This window comes from Triturus cristatus, chromosome 5_1 (assembly GCF_964204655.1).
Source record: "Triturus cristatus chromosome 5_1, aTriCri1.1, whole genome shotgun sequence".
In the NCBI taxonomy this organism is placed as follows: Eukaryota; Metazoa; Chordata; class Amphibia; order Caudata; family Salamandridae; genus Triturus; species Triturus cristatus.
The window spans coordinates 10,678,229-10,699,166 of NC_140587.1; the positions used below are offsets into that span (position 1 = coordinate 10,678,229).

General features: G+C 51.1%; 1 protein-coding gene and 1 pseudogene across 1 annotated transcript in view; one reads left to right on the forward strand and one right to left on the reverse strand.

Moving 5' to 3' along the window:
* The window catches only part of LOC146829948 (uncharacterized), a 388,201-nt gene that overhangs the window by 174,645 nt on the left and 192,618 nt on the right, over positions 1 to 20,938 (reverse strand). The gene's annotated exons all lie outside the window — the stretch shown is intronic.
* On the forward strand, positions 760 to 19,440 carry LOC146829952 (uncharacterized; annotated as a pseudogene).

Here is a 20,938-nt window from a genome sequence, read left to right on the forward strand (position 1 = left end):
CATTGATTATGTTGATATGATTGACAGATACAACCGTTACAGGTGGCTCATAGTTGTAGTCTGTCCATTTTCAAGGTGGATCGAAGCAGGCCCTTGTGTGCACTGTGATGCCAAGTCTGCAGCTACTTTTCTAATCCGTGAGGTTATTCTGAGATGGGGAATTCCCAAAGGGATCAGATCCGACAATGGGACACACTTCGTGAATAACATTTATTCCCATCTTGCCACCTTGCTAGGAATAACACACAGGATCTCATCAGCTTATCACCCTCAAAGTAATGGAATTGTGGAGCGCCTCAATGGCCTCCTCAAGAACAAATTGAGTAAACCGTGTGTCACCTTGAAAAATAACTGATTGTACTGTCTCCCATTAGCATTATTTGCCCTCAGAAATACCCCAGGGTCAGATCAGCACTTGACCCCACACCAAATAGTGACTGGGAGACTGATGAGTACATTTGTCCCCCCAACTAGACACACGTTGCCAACGGAAAGTGTACCTGAAGTTGCTCAAACTGAAATGTCTGACTATATTGCACAGCTAACAAAAGCAGCAAAGTTTTTCTCTAAACAGGTCACCAAGGCAGCAGATAAGTGCCTCAAAGCACTTCCAGCAGATGACCAAAGACCACCTTTGCCAGTTGGAACTCTAGTGTACACAAAGAACTTTATCCATACCTGGAAGGACAGCAAATTCAACGGACCCTTCCCAGTAACGCACAGCACAGCTACTGCGGTGAAAGTTCAAGGACATAAGCCATGATACCATCTGAGAGACATTCGCCTGGCGCCAACCTTGCCATCTATCCATTCGAAAACCGAGCAGGAAAAATAGGGGGGCGAACAGGAGAAGCAACCGTAGTAAAGCCTCCCTCCAACGCTTCAACAGAAACTTATTTTAAGATATGTACTTTTATTTTTCCTTCTCGTGTATTAATATTGATGATGAGAGCCCCAGTCTATTTCGATTTTCTCTCTACATGCGTAGAAGTGTTGAAAATGATACTGATCATCACCCTCTCCACAATGCTCTGCTTGAAAACAGTTGGTCCCTGCCCATGCATAGTATGGGCCATTCTACAGCCAATACCAGTTGTTATGTATGCTGCCTTATTCCCCATGCCACTGCAGTAGATAGATTGCATCACCCCAAGGAGGTACCCCCGAATGTTACGCCCTGTCTTTTGCACCTCTTTTTATGTAGAATAAAAGCACAGCTACAACCAATACATGTTAGTCTGGCAACGTCTCGAGTCAATACAACCTTATTTGACACCACCCCTGGAGTCCTACAAGTTCTGACAGAAAATAAAGATATAGTGAAGGACGTATCAAGAATGAAGAAAGCAGGGCAGAAAAGAAACTATGCAGTTTGGAAAAAATGGATATTACAGCGGGGCTTTTTAGGAAAATCCAACCCATCGTCCGAATGCAGTGACTATTCAGCCAAACCTCTGCCCCCTGACTGCGCGGCGAGGCCAGTACTCAATGTTACAGGATCAGTATTTGCCAATGATAAATGGCACACTGGTGCCACATTCGTATGTAGAGCTATATCATTGTGGAATGGCACAAAAACTAGTAGCCCTTTAAAATTTTATAAGGTAGCAGGACAATGTCAGCAAATATGGGATGCGAACATACAGAGATATACCTGGACAGGAACTAACGCACACCATATAGTACCAATACAATTAACACAGTTTTCTCTTTGATTTAGAGGAAATGGGACAATAAAGGTGGGAAGGAACCTCAACTGCATTACCACCGTGGACAACGCCGACATGCAGGGGGGCACCGCCAGCCTGATCGACCACTTTTGGCAGTGTGGGGCACAGCTCCACCTCCAGCTACCCCCGAACTGGAGTGGTCTCTGCGCCCTGGTCACACTTGTGAGAAGTTGGCCTGGCATATGCTGGTCACAAGTTATAGTGGCCACCTTGCACCAGTCCAATTCAACTCTTATGGTAGATAGGTTTAAGACAACCTTTTAAAGAAAGCTATCCTAGTGGAAGCTGTGGAGAGCAGCCTTCAGGCTAAGTCTCAGAGGAATGTAAAGCAGCTTGTTTTACCTTATAATCTCTTGAATTACCAAATGAAAGGACACCACACAGGTATATATATCAAATATATATGTATTTATTACTAGACACACTCTACTAATCGCTTTATGAGATTAGAAGTCAAGAACATATGCAAATATCAACGTTTCACAATAAGTTAAGCACAAATATGGCTGGGGCCCTAGGGGCGTACCAGACCATATACTAAAAAAGAGGTTTAGGAATGTCGACTTGCAAGGGGACAAGGCCTAGGGCCTTTAGAATTGCTGGGGCCTCACTAATCCACCCAAGGCAGGTAAGTAAAGGACCCACGGGAGACGCGTACAGTGTGAGAACACAGCCGCAGGTTCCCTATTGATTTCAATTGAGCAAGTCGCGTTTGGAATTTTAAAGTTTTAGGGTACTTCGGGAGAGTCTACAAGCAAGCCACTTACAAGGTAAGTAATTCGAGGGCCAACACGCACAGGAGCACTAGAGTGCACGAGTTACCTCACCCAGGGAAGCCGGGTGCATAGGTTTCTATTGGTGTCGGGTCGCGTCGTCGTTTTCAATGGAAGCCGAAGAAGATTTGCTGCTTGCGAAGACTGGAGAAGTGTCCGGTGGAATCCAAGGCTGGATTCAGGATGAAGAAGACCTGAAAGCAGAAGGGACAGTGTTCAAGGCCACTTGCCAGTGACCCGGGGCCAGGAAGATGGATGCCCACAGTCGTCGGGTGATTTCAGGTGATCAAGGGTGTTTTGACTCTTCAGCCACGAGGTCCAGGAGGCATCGATGATAACCAGGAGCTGGATTCAGAGTGTGCCACAAAGTCTACAGCTTACTGAGGTGTAGGCAACCTGATTGGACCCAACAAGCCTTGGCAACAGCAAGTCTTGTGGAAAATGAAGAAAGTCAGCGGTGCAGACCAGCAAGGTCTGAGGGACTCACCCAGCAAGGGTAAGCCAGGGCAGGCCTGGAGCAACCAGGTGAGCCCTTTGGTTTGATGAGAAAGTCTTCGGGGGACCCACAAGCCAACAGGCAAGGAATCGCAAAGACGCCTTGTGAGGATTCACTTCACAGGAGCCCACGGTCACTCGGGACGAGGTAGGCCTCTGATTTTCAAGGGAAATTCTGCTAGAGGCTTGAACCATACGTGGTCTAATGTACAAGTTCGTAGAACGTCGTGAAGGAGTTGCACTTGACAATAGTGCACGGTACCCAGGTATTGCTGTTCCTCGTCACTCGTGGGGTCCACTCGCCTCAGCTTTGCTGGGGACTCACAATGGCCGTCGAGAAGTCAGGAAATCTACTTCCAGGGCTACAGGGACTTCGGACTCCAGCAGGAGCGGGAAAGTTTGTGACCGTTGCTTCAAGTTTTTGGTGCCTGCCAAGCAGGGAAGTCACTCCTTGACTCCAAGGGAAATTCTTCAGTCTTCCAAAGATAGTGGAACGTCGACGGGCCAGGATTCTTCTTGTAGAGCGTCGTCCAGGGATATCTGATTTGCAATGGCAAGGTTTCCCTATCTTATACTACAGGAAAGGGAGGGACTAGCTCTATGACCCCTCCTATGGGAAGGTCAGGGGAGTGGGTGGTTACACCCACTTCCCTTTGTCTAGTTTCATGCCAGAGCAGGGACAGGTAGCCCCTGAACCGGTTTGAGCTGGCATATGCACAGAGAAGCCTACTGCTCCCCCAGTGCAGGACTTCAAAGCACTCTAGGAGTGCACCCACCCAGCCCCAATACATTAAATCCTGTCTGGAAGGTGGTGACACCTACCTGTGACAGGATGCCTATTGTTGGGCCTCCTCCACTGCGAGTTTCGGTCAGCAGCAGGAGGGCAGCCCAGTGTCTGTGCTGGTGACATCCATTTTGTGATGCCAGGGCTCCTTCAGATTTCTACTGTGTTTCCACAGTGGGTACATGTCGTCCCCTCTAGAAGGGTGGGATCATACTCCCACAGCAGTTACTGGTGTGGGGGTATGATTCCAAGTTGGTTGATACCAAACACAACATGTTTTGATGCAGTCATTCCAAAGTTAGCATTTACCGGTAGGTTATAATGCACTTAAGAGTATATGGTTTAACCGCATCCACAAACAGCCACAGAGAATAGACTCTGTCAGCTGCAGAGGGGCCCTGCTCATGCAGAGGCACCCCCTCACATTGTAAGCCAAGCACCCTGCCCTCAGGATTGATAGGGCCTGCCTTAGGGGTGACTGAGAGGTTTATATGTGTGTGTATGGTGAGATATAGGGAACCTATAGCTCAGTGAGGAGTGCTAGCACTACCTCACCCAGGCTGCAGTAGCAGGCCTGTGGTGTCAGATTTAGTCTGCTTCCCAGGGGTGGCATAATACATGCTTCAGCCCCTGGTAGGCCTGTGAAGTACCTATGCCCTTGGTACCTAAGGTACCATATACTAGGGGCTCATAATGTACCACAGTATCCAATCACTAGTGCATCTAATATGCACTCCAAGTCGTTTAGAGAGAACAGAGAGACTGGCGCCTGATTAGCAGGGACCCAGCCAGACTATAGCCAGAAACCAGTGTTAACATCAGAAAAAAAGTGGGGGCAACATAAGTGTAGACCCTACTCTCCTACACAACCCCCCCCCCAAACGCAGGGACACTAAACTAACCTTGACCAGTTGAGTCTTCATGTTCTAAGCGGAAATATTTTGAGAGTCCATCTGCATTGGCATGTTGGGTCCCAGGTCTATGTTCCACTGTATATTCCATCCCCTGTAGGAAAATGGACCACCTTAAATGTTTAGGGTTTTCACCTTCCATCTGTTTGAGCCATAGGAGGGGCTTGTGGTCAGTCTGAACTATGAAGTGAGTGCCAAACAAGTATGGCCTCAGCTTCTTCAGGGCCCACACCACAGCAAAGGCCTCCCTCTCTATAACTGACCAACGTTTCTCTCTAGGGGTCAGCCTTCTGCTTATAAAAGCTACTGGCTGGTCTTGACCTTCATCATTCAGTTGAGACAGTACAGCTCCCACACCCAGCTCAGAAGCATCTGTTTGGACAATGAACTTCCTGGTGTAGTCTGGACTCTGTAAGATGGGGCAGTGCACATGGCCTGCTTTAGGTCTTCAAATGCCTTATGACAGCTAGCTGTCCACTGAACCTTTTTTGGCATTTTCTTTGAGGTAAGATCATTTAAGGGGGTCACTATAGCTACATATCTCTTAACAAACCTCCTATAATACCCAGTCAGGCATAAAAAGGCTCTCACCTGTGTCTGGGTGGTTGGAGCTACCCATTCCATTATGGTTTGGATTTTGCTCTGCAAAGGTTGAACCTGGCCTCGACCTACAAGGTGGCCCAGGTACACAACCTGACTCTGCCCTATCTGGCACTTAGTGGCCTTAATAGTGAGGCCTCCAAAACATTTCTGAGGTGGACCAGTTGATCCTGCCAGGTGGAACTAAAGACAGCAATATCATCTAGATAAGCTGAGCAATAAGTTTCTATACCGGTCAGAACTTTATTCACCAACCTCTGAAAAGTGGCAGGTGCATTCTTCAAACCAAAGGGCATCACCACAAAGTGGTAGTGGCCACCAGGGGTTGAAAATGCTGTTTTGGCCTTGGCATCATCAGCTAACTTGAACTGTCTGTAGCCAGCTGTTAGGTCAAATGTACTCAGATATTTGGCTGAGGCCAAAGTATCAATGAGCTCATCTTCCTTGGGAATTGGATAGGCATCAGTCCTGGTGACTGCATTGAGGCCTCTGTAGTCTACACAAAACCTCATTTCTTTCTTACCACCCTGGGTGTGAGGTTTGGGCACAAGGACTCCTGGACTAGCCCAAGGGCTATCTGAAGGCTCAATTACACCAAGTTCCAACATTTTCTGGACTTCAGTCCTGATACAGTCCCTGACATGGTCAGGTTGCCTGTAGATTTTACTCTTGACAGGCAGACTGTCTCCAGTGTCCACCTCATGGGTGCACCAGGAAGTCTGACTAGGGGTCAGGCTAAACATATGTCTAAACTGCTGCAGAACTTGTTTGCATTCAGTTTGCTGATGGTCAGTGAGGCTGCTTGGCAAAGCAACACCATCAACTGACCCATCATCAGGGTTCTAAGAGAGGAGGTCAGGGAGAGGGTCACTCTCCTCCTCCTGGTCCTCATCAGTTGCCATGAGCAAGCCCATGTCAGCCCTGTCAACATATGGCTTTAATCTGTTGACATGGAGCACTCTAAGGGGGCTCCTGGGAGTTCCAAGATTCACCAAGAAGGTGACTTCTCCCTTTTGCTCAACAATTGTATGGGGGCCACTCCACTTGTCTTGGAGAGCTGCTGGGGCCACAGGCTCCAGCACCCACACTTTCTGTCCTGGCTGGTATACAGTCAGCACAGCCGTTTGGTCATGCCAAGTTTTTTGTAGTTCTTAGCTGGCCTCCAGGTTTTTGGTTGCCTTCTTCATGTATTCAGCCATCCTGGAGCGGAGACCAAGTACATAGTCCATCACATCCTGTTTGGGAGGTTTGAGAGGTAACTCCCATCCCTCCTTCACCAGACATAATGGTCCTCTAACAGGGTGCCCAAACAGAAGTTCAAAAGGGCTGTAGCCAACCCCCTTCTGTGGGACCTCCCTGTATGCAAACAGAAGGCAGGGAAGTAAAAGGTCCCATTTTCGCCTAAGCTTTTCTGGGAGGCCTTTAATCATTCCCTTTAGGGTTTTGTTGAACCTTTCAACTAACACATTGCATTGTGGGTGATAGGGAGTAGTGAATTTATAAGTGTTGGAAATGGGGGTTTCTGGTTGGCAGTGGATGGCCACTGTCCAAGCAGGGACCCTTCTTTCTAAGTCAGAGTGAAGGGCTGCACCCCCTTGACAACCCCTGCTCCACCCTGTGGTAACGTAGCACGAGCAGTTAGGCTAATCTCAGAGGCAGTGTGTAAAGCGTTGCTGATCATACACAGTAAATAAAGTGAGGAACACTACAAAGGGACAGAACACAGGTAGTTATCAAAGAAAATAGTTATATTTATAGAGACTTATCACAAGACCAAATAACAAGGAAATCACAATACTGTACATAAATAGTTCTCTCTGGATGCTGCAAAATTAGTTCCAATGGGTAAGGTAAAGTTCAGTTCAGGACAGTTGTTAGTCCTGGCACCATTGGCGTGGGTCACCCTTCCATTTTTTGTCTGTGCCTCAATGTGATTTTGTGTTGGTGTTAGCTGCTCAGGGCACTGTGCCACTGCCATCCAGTGCCACAGTGCAAGTGCTCCCTATGGTAAAATGTATTATGTGAATTGACTTCCATGTTTGGTTTATTTGGTTTACTATCAGTCCCTAGTAGAGTGCACCAGGGGTGCCAAGGGCTTGTATATCCAAATGCTGCTAGTGGGCTTGCAGCACTGGTTGTGCCACCCACCGAAGCAGCGGGGTAAAATATGTCTAGGGTCTGCCACTGCAGAACCTGCGCGCGGTCTGGTACCGTCGCGCTGACTGAGCAAGTGTCCCCACTTACCAGTCCCTAAACCTTCCCTTAACTACATGTTAGTCACCCCTCTGGTAGGCCTAAGCGCAGGGTGCCTTGTAGGTATAAGGTAGGACATGCCCTGATGTGTGTGGCATGTCTTAGTAGTGAAGTACAGCCATTTTCGTTTTTCACTATTGAAGGCTACCTGCTCTCCATAGGCCAGAATGGGCTGCTGGGATCGCTACACGCTGTGACCCCAGTGGACTCAGAGAGCATGGTAGAAAGTCATGTTTAGTATGCCTGAACTCGGGATAATAAAATATATCTTTTAGTAAAGGTTATTTTAATATCCTGGGTTCGCAAATGCTGCTTTTAGAAAGTTAGCCTTTGCGTGCCTAACCATCTCAGTCCGCCTCTGCTGTGTGTGTGTGTTCTGCCTAGCAACAGTACAGGAGCAGGGCTGGGGGATTCCAGGAGACAGGTTGGCTGCCAGGTGGTGGGTAGGGAGATTACACCAGGATGGGTGGGAGGAGTGCACCCTGACTCTTGAATAGACCTGTGCTCTGCCACCACAAAGCCGGCGCCGCCCCCTGTGGAGCGGCTGATGTCTCTGCCCTGCTGCTGAAAGGAACAAGCCGAGTCACCACAACAGAGTGCTCCAAAACTGGACTGAGCCAGGCCCAGGCCCCCTGGCGCTAAAGAACAGAAGAATCCCTGTATAAAAGTAGGAGCCTGGCTCCTAAGAAATCAGATCCAGATTGAACCACGAAGGAACTCTGCCCGACTAGAAGGACCTGGAAGAAGCTGAAGGAGGAGTAACTTTCCCTGACCTGAGGGACTGGCCTGCAGTAGGTGCCTTGCTGAGGAAGGAGAGGAAAAAGACTGAAAGAGACTTTTGCACTTTGTTCTTCAACTATCTCCAAGGGCTTGGAAGAAGAGCTTGCCCCCTGAACTGAACCCCAGGACCAGTGGGTTCACCGTGTCTCCGCTCGTCTGAGAATTCGAGCCGTGTGCTTTCTCCCGCCGGAGTGCCCTGCGCACCTTCGCATCCCTCCTAGGGCCGTGACACCCAGAAGCCTGGCCGCCTCCACTCGCCGAGAGCCCCGCTCTACCTGAGTCGCTCTGGACCCATCGAGTCTGGCCGCCCCGCTTCCCTGTCACCTGCCTGCTACTGGAGCGCGCTTGGTGCCCTCTCGCCCTCCCGCCGGATTTCTAGTGGGGAAGTGAAATCCAGCCTCGGACGGCCGCCCGTACGTCGTAACGTATCCGGCCGCCCCGCTTCACCTCCCAGCCTGAGTCTGACCGTGCCGCCCTCTGCAGTGACCTCCCGCACAGTCCGTGTCGGAGGCCCTGGGCCGCACCTGTCTACCGAGAGCCGCCCGCTGAATTCTTGATCCGGAGACTCACGAGGTGCAGAACCTGCATCTCTCCTGAAGACTCGTCCAAGCACATCGCACGTCCCCAGGTACAGTGAACTCTCTATCGGACCCGGGGTCCGCAACGTTCTGATTTCCCCGTATCACTGTATCCCGGGTGCCCTGCGCATCACCGTGACTGGACCGACTCAACCGAGCCCTGTGAAGCGCTCGCGATCGAAGAAGATACGAAAGACAAGAACATTGCCTAATTACCATCTTGTGGCTTCCATTTCGCAACCGTTATCTATGGTCTTGTACATGCCTGCGTAACAAAGAAATCTTTTATATAAAGCATCCGTATTTTTGATACAACTTACGCCTGGTGTCCGTTTGTGGGGGATCGTTGTGATTTACTGTGTGTGATTATAAATGCTTAACCGACTAGCGCCCTGAAGTTTAGCCCTGACTGCTCGCGCCACACTACCTATAGGGTGAGCAGGGGTTGTTCTGAAGGGGTAATTCTCTCGCCCTGAATAGAAGAAGGGACCACTGCTTGTCACAAGTACCTACCTGTGCCAACCAGAGGTTCCCCATTCTAACATTGGTGGCAGCGGTGGGATTTCGAATTTGCATTTATGATTTACATACAGTGAATTATTGATCACCACGTAGAGCAGACCTATAACGCAGCCACAGATTGATTGACAGTTGGTGCTAAAGAAGAATCTCCACCTTAAGAAACCATGCCTAGCTCAGTCAACGGAGGCGGAGCGTCCTCTGTATTCTCTGGAGTGGATGACATCGATTGGGAGCCCGAGGCACTGATGAAGTGCACCAATGATGTCCTGAAAGGATATCTCTCCAAGTACAGAATCAAGCAGAGTGGACTTGGCAACAAGGATCAGTACGTAAAAGCGCTGAGAGCCTGGTACGAGTCAAAGTTCCCAGAGAATGCACCGGAGGGGATACCCCCAGAAGGTGTTTTTGAGCCTAGCAGAGGCCTGTCGCCCGAGGAGATGGCCGACAGGAGTGCTGCCCGAGCACACGAGGTGGAGATGGCAAAACTGCGAATGGAGATGGAAAGGCAAAAACTGGCCATGGAGCATGAGGTAAAAATGAGGGAGTTGGATCTCAAGGCCAGGAGTTTAGACAACTCACCCTCTGGTGGCAGCAATTCAACAGAGTCAAGGGTGCACATTCCTAAAGATGTAGTCAAAGAATATTATAAGCAGGATGATATTGGGCAGTGGTTTAGGGCCTATGAAGTAGCCATGTCCTCCCACCGGGTCCCTGAGAAGGATTGGGGAGCGGGGTTGTGGGGAAGGTTCCTGAGTGAGGGGCGGGACACACTGCTAGACCTCCCCTCTGATGTCCACACATCCTATCCACACATGAAGGAGGCTCTTATGACAAGGTATGGGTTAACTCCTGAATTGTACAGGCAGAGGTTTAGGGATTGCACCAAGAAACCTGGTACCACTTATGTAGAATATGTGACCTTTTTTTGCAGAGCGCTGGATGGTTGGGTGAAGGGTAGCAAAGTGAATGATTACCAAGGGCTGTTTGATTTAATTGCATGGGAGCACTTGTCGGATAATTGTTTTCCTGAGCTACGCCAGCACCTGATCGATAGCAAGCTGTCCAACCCGAGGAAGCTTGCTGAGGAGGCGGACCGCTGGATCAGCACCAGGGTCCACAAGGGTCCCATGGGAGGCCCCGCCAAGGGTGTTCAGGGTCCCCAGCAGAAGAGTGGGGGGGACAAGGGTAAACAGAGGGAGTTCTACAGAGGGCCCCAAAGTAATTCCCAAGGGAACCAAGGGAAAGGTTCTCAGCCACCCCCACCCCCGAAGCAGATCGGGGCCCCGACAGGTAACCCTGTTCAAAGAGGGCCCCTCAGATGTTACAAGTGTAACAACCTGGGGCACATTTCCGTGGATCCCAAGTGCCCCCTGTATGGTAAACCAGCACCCTCTGGTGCTCCACCCCCCAAGCAGGTAAATAGTGTAGCCTTGGGGAGGGAGATAGATGTCCAAGGGGCGGGGGATCCCGTGCAGATGACCCTAGTCTCATTAGGAGACAGTGAGATGGTCGCTGAGGCCCAGCTGCCCCCCAATACTCAAAAGTATGGGCAGTGGGTGACCATAAATGGCAAGAGGGTGGGGGCTCTTAGAGATACAGGAGCCAGTGTGACTGCTGTCAAGCAACACCTGGTGTCTCAAGAGCAGGTTGTCCCGCACGCATTCTGCCGTGTTGTCAACGCCGACAACACAGAGAGTCAGTGTCCAATGGCTCAGGTTCCCTTTGAGTGGGGGGGGGTCTCTGGTACTCTGCAAGTGGCTGTGAGAGAGGCCATGCCTGTTGATTGTCTCCTAGGTAACGATTTGGAGAGCTCCCCTTGGGAAAAGGTGGAGAAGACAACTCACCTGCGGATGGTCGGCTTGCCTGATTGGGCGTGCGTGACCACCCGGTCGATGGCAGCCAGTAGGGGTGTTGAAGGAACCCTGGAGCCTGAGGGAGAGGCCCAGGAACCGGCCTTAGAGAGAGGGCGAGGGAGGCACGGGAATCCGGCTCCTGAAGTTCCCACGGCCCAGGAGGAAGCAGACCTTGAGGGGGATGCCCTGGAGCCTACCGGGGAACAGATAGCCGAACTGGGGGACCTGCCTGAGCTGACCCATTGGCAGCAAGAAGGAGGACCCACCAGGGAGGAATTCTGCAGGGAGCAGAAAGAGTGCCCCTCTCTAGAGGGTATGCGGCAGCAGGCTGCAGCCCAGGCCAATGGTGATCAGTCCGGAACTCACTTGATCTACTGGGAGAACGACCTCCTATACTCAGAGCCTAAGGTTGCTGAACCTGGGTCAGCCCGTGCGCTGGTGGTACCCCAGAAGTTCAGAGCCTTCCTACTGGGGCTGGCTCACGACGTACCGTTAGCAGGACATTTGGGGCAGGACAAGACCTTCGAAAGGCTTGTCACCCACTTTTATTGGCCCCAAATGCGCAGGAGTTCTGACACTCACTGCAGGACATGCCAGACTTGCCAGGCAAGTGGCAAGAGTGGAAGGAAGCTGAGAGCTCCACTCCAACCTTTCCCTGTGGTCAGTACCCCGTTCCAGCGGGTGGGGATTGACATTGTGGGGCCGCTGGACCCCAAGACAGCCATGGGCAACAGGTTTATCCTGGTCTTGGTGGACCATGCCACCCGGTACCCTGAAGCCATCCCTCTGAGGACAGTGACGGCCCCCGTGGTGGGACGGGCACTGATGGGAATTTTCTCACGAGTAGGATTCCCTCTAGAGGTGGTGTCTGACAGAGGGACCAACTTCATATCGAAATATATGAAGTCCCTTTGGCAAGAGTGTGGTGTAACCTACAAGTTCACCACCCCTTACCATCCCCAAGGAAACGGGTTGGTTGAGCGCTTCAACCGAACCCTGAAGGGCATGATTATGGGTCTCGAGGAACCCATGAGGCGTAAGTGGGACGTCCTCTTACCATGCCTTCTCTTTGCGTACCGCGAGGTGCCACAAAAGTCTCTAGGGTTCAGTCCCTTTGAGCTTTTGTACGGCCACCCAGTACGAGGACCTCTTAGTCTGGTCAAGGAAGGCTGGGAGCAATCTCCCAGGCAACCTCCCCAGAATGTATACAGTTACATGCTGGCTTTCCGGAACCAGACTAGGCGTTTCAGGCAACTTGCTGAGGCAAACCTGGAAGCCAGCCAGGAGGAAATGAAGCGGTGGTACGACCAGAATGCCACTCTGGTTGAGCTTCAACCTGGCCAAAAAGTGTGGGTCCTGGCCCCTGTGGAGCCTTGTGCCCTCCAGGACAAGTGGACAGGACCCTTTGAGATTGTGGAGCGCAAGAGTTCTGTCACCTACTTGGTGGACTTGCGGTCTCCTAGGAACCCCTTAAGGGTCCTACATGTCAATCGACTGAAGCCCCACTTGGAGAGGTCCGAAGTGGGCATGCTCTTGGCCACCGATGATGGGACGGAAGAGAAGTCCGAGCCTCTTCCTGACCTCTTGGTAGCCTCCGAGCGAGACGGGTCAGTGGATGGAGTAAACCTCTCACCCACCCTGACCCCCGAGCAACAGGGTGACTGCCGCCAGCTGCTGGGGCAGTTCCCTGACCTGTTCTCCCTGGTTCCCGGTATCACAAATTGGTGCGTCCATGATGTGGATACGGGAGACAGCTTACCTGTGAAGCACAAGGCCTACCGGGTAACTGACAGGGTCAGAGCCTGCATCAAAGAGGAGGTCTCGAAGATGCTTGCTCTAGGGGTGGTTGAGTCCTCCAGCAGTCCTTGGGCCAGCCCAGTGGTCTTGGTCCCAAAGGCTGCAGCGCCGGGTGCCACGCCCGAACTCCGGTTCTGTGTGGACTACCGAGGACTCAACTCAGTCACGAAGACTGACGCGCACCCCATCCCCAGAGCTGATGAGCTCATCGATCGGTTAGGGGCTGCACGGTACCTCAGCACGTTTGACTTAACGTCTGGGTACTGGCAGATCGCCTTGACTGATGGGGCCAAAGAGAGGTCCGCATTCTCTACGCCAGATGGGCATTACCAGTTCCGGGTGATGCCCTTTGGGATGAAGAATGCCCCTGCCACCTTCCAGAGGTTGGTCAACCAGGTGTTGGCTGGGCTGACCGTGTTCAGCGCCGCCTACCTGGATGACATCGCAGTGTTCAGCGGCACATGGGAAGAACACCTGCAACATCTCTGGGAAGTGTTGATGGCGCTGCGCAAGGCAGGCCTCACGATCAAGGCAAGCAAGTGTCAGATCGGGCAGGGTTCAGTGGTGTACTTGGGACACCAAGTGGGGAGCGGCCAGGTGGCGCCCCTCCAACCCAAAGTTGAAACCATCCTGGCTTGGGAGCCCCCAAGGACCCAGACGGAGGTGAGGGCCTTTTTAGGACTCACCGGGTACTACAGGAGGTTTGTCAAGGGGTATGGCAGCATCGTTGCCCCCTTGACAGAGCTGACTTCGAAGAAGCAGCCCAGAAAAGTGATATGGACTGACACCTGTCAGAAAGCCTTCGACACCCTGAAAACTGCCATGTGCACGGCGCCCGTGCTCTTGGCTCCTGACTTCTCCAAAGAGTTCCTGGTGCAGACGGATGCATCAGAGCATGGTGTAGGGGCTGTTCTCTCACAGATCACTGAGGAGGGCTTTGACCAACCCGTAGCCTTTATTAGCAGGAGGCTACTTCCCCGGGAACAAAGGTGGAGTGCGATAGAACGAGAAGCATTTGCTGTGGTCTGGGCGCTGAAGAAGCTAAGACCCTACTTGTTTGGGTCTCACTTCCGGGTTCAGACCGACCACAGGCCCCTCAGATGGTTGATGCAAATGAGGGGTGAGAACCCAAAACTGTTGAGGTGGTCCATCTCCCTACAGGGTATGGACTTTACGGTGGAGCATCGCCCTGGCACAGATCACGCCAATGCTGACGGTCTGTCCAGGTTTTTCCGCCTTAGTGATGCAGAACTCCCTGGGGTAGGGTAGTTCTCCCCACTTTTCAGCTGGAGGGGACACGTGTTAGACCTGGCACCATTGGCGTGGGTCACCCTTCCATTTTTTGTCTGTGCCTCAATGTGATTTTGTGTTGGTGTTAGCTGCTCAGGGCACTGTGCCACTGCCATCCAGTGCCACAGTGCAAGTGCTCCCTATGGTAAAATGTATTATGTGAATTGACTTCCATGTTTGGTTTATTTGGTTTACTATCAGTCCCTAGTAGAGTGCACCAGGGGTGCCAAGGGCTTGTATATCCAAATGCTGCTAGTGGGCTTGCAGCACTGGTTGTGCCACCCACCGAAGCAGCGGGGTAAAATATGTCTAGGGTCTGCCACTGCAGAACCTGCGCGCGGTCTGGTACCGTCGCGCTGACTGAGCAAGTGTCCCCACTTACCAGTCCCTAAACCTTCCCTTAACTACATGTTAGTCACCCCTCTGGTAGGCCTAAGCGCAGGGTGCCTTGTAGGTATAAGGTAGGACATGCCCTGATGTGTGTGGCATGTCTTAGTAGTGAAGTACAGCCATTTTCGTTTTTCACTATTGAAGGCTACCTGCTCTCCATAGGCCAGAATGGGCTGCTGGGATCGCTACACGCTGTGACCCCAGTGGACTCAGAGAGCATGGTAGAAAGTCATGTTTAGTATGCCTGAACTCGGGATAATAAAATACATCTTTTAGTAAAGGTTATTTTAATATCCTGGGTTCGCAAATGCTGCTTTTAGAAAGTTAGCCTTTGCGTGCCTAACCATCTCAGTCCGCCTCTGCTGTGTGTGTGTGTTCTGCCTAGCAACAGTACAGGAGCAGGGCTGGGGGATTCCAGGAGACAGGTTGGCTGCCAGGTGGTGGGTAGGGAGATTACACCAGGATGGGTGGGAGGAGTGCACCCTGACTCTTGAATAGACCTGTGCTCTGCCACCACAAAGCCGGCGCCGCCCCCTGTGGAGCGGCTGATGTCTCTGCCCTGCTGCTGAAAGGAACAAGCCGAGTCACCACAACAGAGTGCTCCAAAACTGGACTGAGCCAGGCCCAGGCCCCCTGGCGCTAAAGAACAAAAGAATCCCTGTATAAAAGTAGGAGCCTGGCTCCTAAGAAATCAGATCCAGATTGAACCACGAAGGAACTCTGCCCGACTAGAAGGACCTGGAAGAAGCTGAAGGAGGAGTAACTTTCCCTGACCTGAGGGACTGGCCTGCAGTAGGTGCCTTGCTGAGGAAGGAGAGGAAAAAGACTGAAAGAGACTTTTGCACTTTGTTCTTCAACTATCTCCAAGGGCTTGGAAGAAGAGCTTGCCCCCTGAACTGAACCCCAGGACCAGTGGGTTCACCGTGTCTCCGCTCGTCTGAGAATTCGAGCCGTGTGCTTTCTCCCGCCGGAGTGCCCTGCGCACCTTCGCATCCCTCCTAGGGCCGTGACACCCAGAAGCCTGGCCGCCTCCACTCGCCGAGAGCCCCGCTCTACCTGAGTCGCTCTGGACCCATCGAGTCTGGCCGCCCCGCTTCCCTGTCACCTGCCTGCTACTGGAGCGCGCTTGGTGCCCTCTCGCCCTCCCGCCGGATTTCTAGTGGGGAAGTGAAATCCAGCCTCGGACGGCCGCCCGTACGTCGTAACGTATCCGGCCGCCCCGCTTCACCTCCCAGCCTGAGTCTGACCGTGCCGCCCTCTGCAGTGACCTCCCGCACAGTCCGTGTCGGAGGCCCTGGGCCGCACCTGTCTACCGAGAGCCGCCCGCTGAATTCTTGATCCGGAGACTCACGAGGTGCAGAACCTGCATCTCTCCTGAAGACTCGTCCAAGCACATCGCACGTCCCCAGGTACAGTGAACTCTCTATCGGACCCGGGGTCCGCAACGTTCTGATTTCCCCGTATCACTGTATCCCGGGTGCCCTGCGCATCACCGTGACTGGACCGACTCAACCGAGCCCTGTGAAGCGCTCGCGATCGAAGAAGATACGAAAGACAAGAACATTGCCTAATTACCATCTTGTGGCTTCCATTTCGCAACCGTTATCTATGGTCTTGTACATGCCTGCGTAACAAAGAAATCTTTTATATAAAGCATCCGTATTTTTGATACAACTTACGCCTGGTGTCCGTTTGTGGGGGATCGTTGTGATTTACTGTGTGTGATTATAAATGCTTAACCGACTAGCGCCCTGAAGTTTAGCCCTGACTGCTCGCGCCACACTACCTATAGAGTGAGCAGGGGTTGTTCTGAAGGGGTAATTCTCTCGCCCTGAATAGAAGAAGGGACCACTGCTTGTCACAAGTACCTACCTGTGCCAACCAGAGGTTCCCCATTCTAACAACAGTGGTCTCTGGAACCCCTCTTACTTACAGTTCTGAGATTCTGGCAAATAGTCCACAAGAAATGTCGCTCCGGCGGGTTAGAGATGTTTTTCCTCATGCTCTGGTCACGGCCGCTCGCTAACGGGGGTAAGCGATGATTTTCCGGACGCTCAGCCACTGTTGCGATGATTTTTCAGGCCTCAAACATGCGGGGCGATGATTAGGCCAGCGAGCCTTCAGCGGCAGTGATGCGGCGATTTTCTTTACGCTCAGCAGACAGTGTTCAAGGCCACTTGCCAGTGACCCGGCGCCAGGAAGATGGATGCCCACAGTCGTCGGGTGATTTTAGGTGATCAAGGGTGTTGTGACTCTTCAGGCACAAGGCCAGGAGGCATCGACGATGACCAGGAGCTGGATTCAGAGTATCCCACAAAGTCTGCAGCTTACTGCCATGTCGGCAACCGGATTGGAGCCAAGAAGCCTTGGCAACAACAAGTCTTGTGGAAAATTAAGAAAGTCAGCGTTGCAGACCAGCAAGGTCTGAGGGACTCACCCAGCAAAGATAAGCCAGGGCAGGCCTGGAGCAACCAGGTGAGCCCTTTGGTTTGATGAGAAAGTCTTCGGGGGACTCACAAGCCAACGGGAAAGGGATCGCAAAGACGCCTTGTGAGGATTCACTTCACAGGAGCCCACGGTCACTCGGGACGAGGTACGCCTCTGATTTTCAAGGGAAATTCTGCTAGAGGCTTGGACCACATGTGGTCCAATCTACAAGTTCGTAGAATGTCGTGAAGTGGTTGCACTTGACAATAGTACACGGTACCCGGGTATTGCTGTTCCTCGTCACTCGTGGGGTTCACTCGCCTCAGCTTTGCTGGGGACTGACAATGGCTGTCGAGAAATCAGGAAATTTACTTCCAGGGTTGCAGGGACTTTGGACTCTAGCGGGAGCGGGAAAGTTTGCGACCGTTGTTTCAAGTGTTTAAAGTTTTGGTGCCTGCCAAGCAGGGGAGTCACTCCTTGACTCCAAGGAAGATTCTTCAGTCTTCCAAAGGTAGTGGAACGTCGAAGGGCCAGGATTCTTCTTGTAGAGCGTCATACATGGATATCTAGTTTGCAATGGCAAGGGTTCCCTATCTTATACTACAGGAAAGGGAGGGACTAGCTCTATGACCCCTCCTGTGGGAAGGTCAGAGGAGTGGGTGGTTACACCCACTTCCCTTGTCCAGTTTCACACCAGAGCAGGGACAGGTAGCCCGTGAACCGGTTTGAGCTGGCATATGCACAGAGGAAAGTACTGCTCCCCCAGTGCAGGACTTCAAAGCACTCTAGGAGTGCACCCACCCAGCCCCAATACACTAAATCCTGTCTGGGAGGTGGTGACACCTCCCTGTGACAGGATGCCTATTGTTGGGCCTACGCCACTGCGAGTTTCAGTCAGCAGCAGGAGGGCAGCCCAGTGCCTGTGCTGGTGGCATCCATTTTGTGATGCCAGGGCTCTTTCAGATTTCTACCGTGTTTCCACAGTAGGTACATGTCTATCCCTCTAGAAGGGTGGGATCATACTCCCACACCAGTTACTGGTGTGGGGGTATGATTCCAAGTTGTTTGACAACAAACACGACATGTTTTGATGCAGTCATTCCAAAGTTAGCATTTACCGTTATAATGCACTTAAGAGTATATGGTTTATTCGCATCCACAAACAGCCACAGAGAATAGACTCTGCCAGCTGCAGAGGGACCCTGCTCATGCAGAGGCACCCCCTCACATTGTAAACCAAGCACCCTGCCCTCAGGATTGATAGGGCCTGCCTTAGGGGTGACTGATAGGTTTATATGTGTGTGTATGGTGAGATCTAGGGAACCTATACCTCAGTGAGGAGTGCTAACACTACCTCACCCAGGCTGCAGTAGCAGGCCTGTGGTGTCCGATTTAGTCTGCTTCCCAGGGGTGGCATAATACATGCTTCAGCCCCTGGTAGGCCTGTGAAATACCTAAGGCCTTTGCTATCTAATATGCACTCCAAGTCGTTTAGAGAGACTGGCACCCTGATTAGCAGGGACTCAGCCAGACTATAGCCAGAAACCAGTGTTAACATCAGACAAAAAGTGGGGGCAACATAAGTGCAGATCCTACTCTCCTACAACACTGCACACCCCCTCCCCGGTGTTACCAGGAATGGACATTAAGACATTGCATGACCATCCCATGAGCCATCCAATGACCTTACTGCATAAAAAACGTGAAGAAGCAATCTGCTGAGTACTTTGGCACCACATCCTGGGGAAATTTTCGACAAGAACACAGATTTTTTAATGATGCTGAGCGGTTCTTTGGTAGCATCATGCCATTGATTCAGGCGAAAGCAACCGCCTGCTGGCTCCAGATTACAAGATGGGAGCTAATGAAGTCCATAAACTCTACGGAAGTTGGCTTCAATGCCATAAAGGAAGAACTATGTGCCCTCACATTAATGGTGATGCATCATTCTAGATTTAATGACAGCCATGGAGGGGGTGTGGGCAAAAAGATTGGATCTGCCTGCTGCACGTATGTGCTAGCCAATGATGCAGACAATGGGACATTGACCGGGGCCATTCGGACATTGCATGATCTCCACAAGAAGATGGTCGAAGAGGGGGGTGCTCCGGATGAGTGGTTCAAGGGCTGGTTCGATTGGGTGCCGTCCTGGATGTCAGGGTTGTTCAAGACCTTGTTGCCTCTAATTGTTGTATTGCTTTTGATGTGCCTTGTATTTCAGGTGATACTAGCCTGTTACAAAAAAGATGACAGCTAGCGTGGGAGGAGCATTCTTGGTCAGGAAAAGCACCACAGATGTCTTAGAACAGAGTGTTATATATGAGGAGATTCCCTTTGAGTATGGGAGATTATGAGAAGAAGTAGTTGAAGAATCAACTATAGGGGGAAATGATATAGGGAAACATAGGATACATTTTGTACAAAAACACACCGTGTTTAGGCCTGCAACTTCTATGCAGAAGTTTCAAGTTAAAAGCAGCTTTAGGCCTTAGTAGAAATACAGGCCCAGGCCTCTGAACGAGAAATAGGTCAGAAAATAGCATGTTAGAAGCACTGTTCCCAATTAGGTGCTTGCGTGCGCTCGCGCGTGCACACACACAGCACATCCCTCAAGAACGTTAGCGCCACCACTTTTAAAACGCGAGCGGCGTGAAAAACGGTCATTTCCTGTTTGCGAGAGGAGGAAGAGACAACGACAACACTAGGGAGCAGCAGGTAAGTCTCTCCCTTATGGTTCTGGGGTTAGGGAGGGCTTGCGTTCCCGAGCAATTAACATGAATACTCACTCAAAGGGTCACAATCAGCCCCGTAGCCACGCTCTATTAGGAAAAGTAAAGCAGAGTCTCAAACAAAACATGTGCTTTAAGAAGCCTCTGAAAGCACATGCCCTCTTTGAGACTCCGCTTTCCTTTTCTTAATAGTGCACAGCTACGGGGCTGATTGTGACCCTTTGAACTAGTATTCATGTTAATTGTAGCGCTCCTGTGCGCCGCAATTAACATGAATACTAACTGAAAGGGTCACAATCAGCCGCGTAGCTGTGCACTATTAAGAAAAGAAAAGCAGTCTCAATCAAAACGTATGCTTTAAGAAGCCTATGAAAGCTCACGCCATCTTTGAGATTCTGCTTTTTCTTGTTCTCTTAATAGTGCGAGGCTGCGGTGCTGACTGTGGGCATTTGAGCTGGTATTCATGTTAATTGCAGCGCACAGGGGCACTGCAGTTACCATGAATACCATCTCAAAGGCCCGTAGCTGCCAAGGTTTCAGATTGTCAAGTGTGACATTTTCATAATTTCAGTGTAATTATGAGTGACATTTTAACAACTATGATGACACGTGTGTGACAAGTGAAACAAAGACAGTGGTCGCTACCTGCCCAACCCCAGCCGCAGCGGCACCAGTGATCGCACCAGCACCATCTAACTTTGGGATTATTAACGAGGACCCAAGGGACAAGAAAGTTGATATTGTCTCATTTAATAACAATCAAAACAATACTGTTTTCGCCCACAGGGGCTCGAGTGAGAACCCTGTTATTAACAAGGAAGATATGTCTGGTCATTCACGCCGTAGGTAGAGCCGCCTGGATCAACTTTCTATTTCAACATTGGAACCTCCACTTGAAGCATGGAAAAGTCAAAAGCATAATAAGAAGCCTTTGCTTAGTAATAGAGAAGAGCCATCTTCAACAAGATGACTTACAGACTTTTTTTCTTAGAAAATAGAATTCCAATGTGATTAGCTTTGCACCTG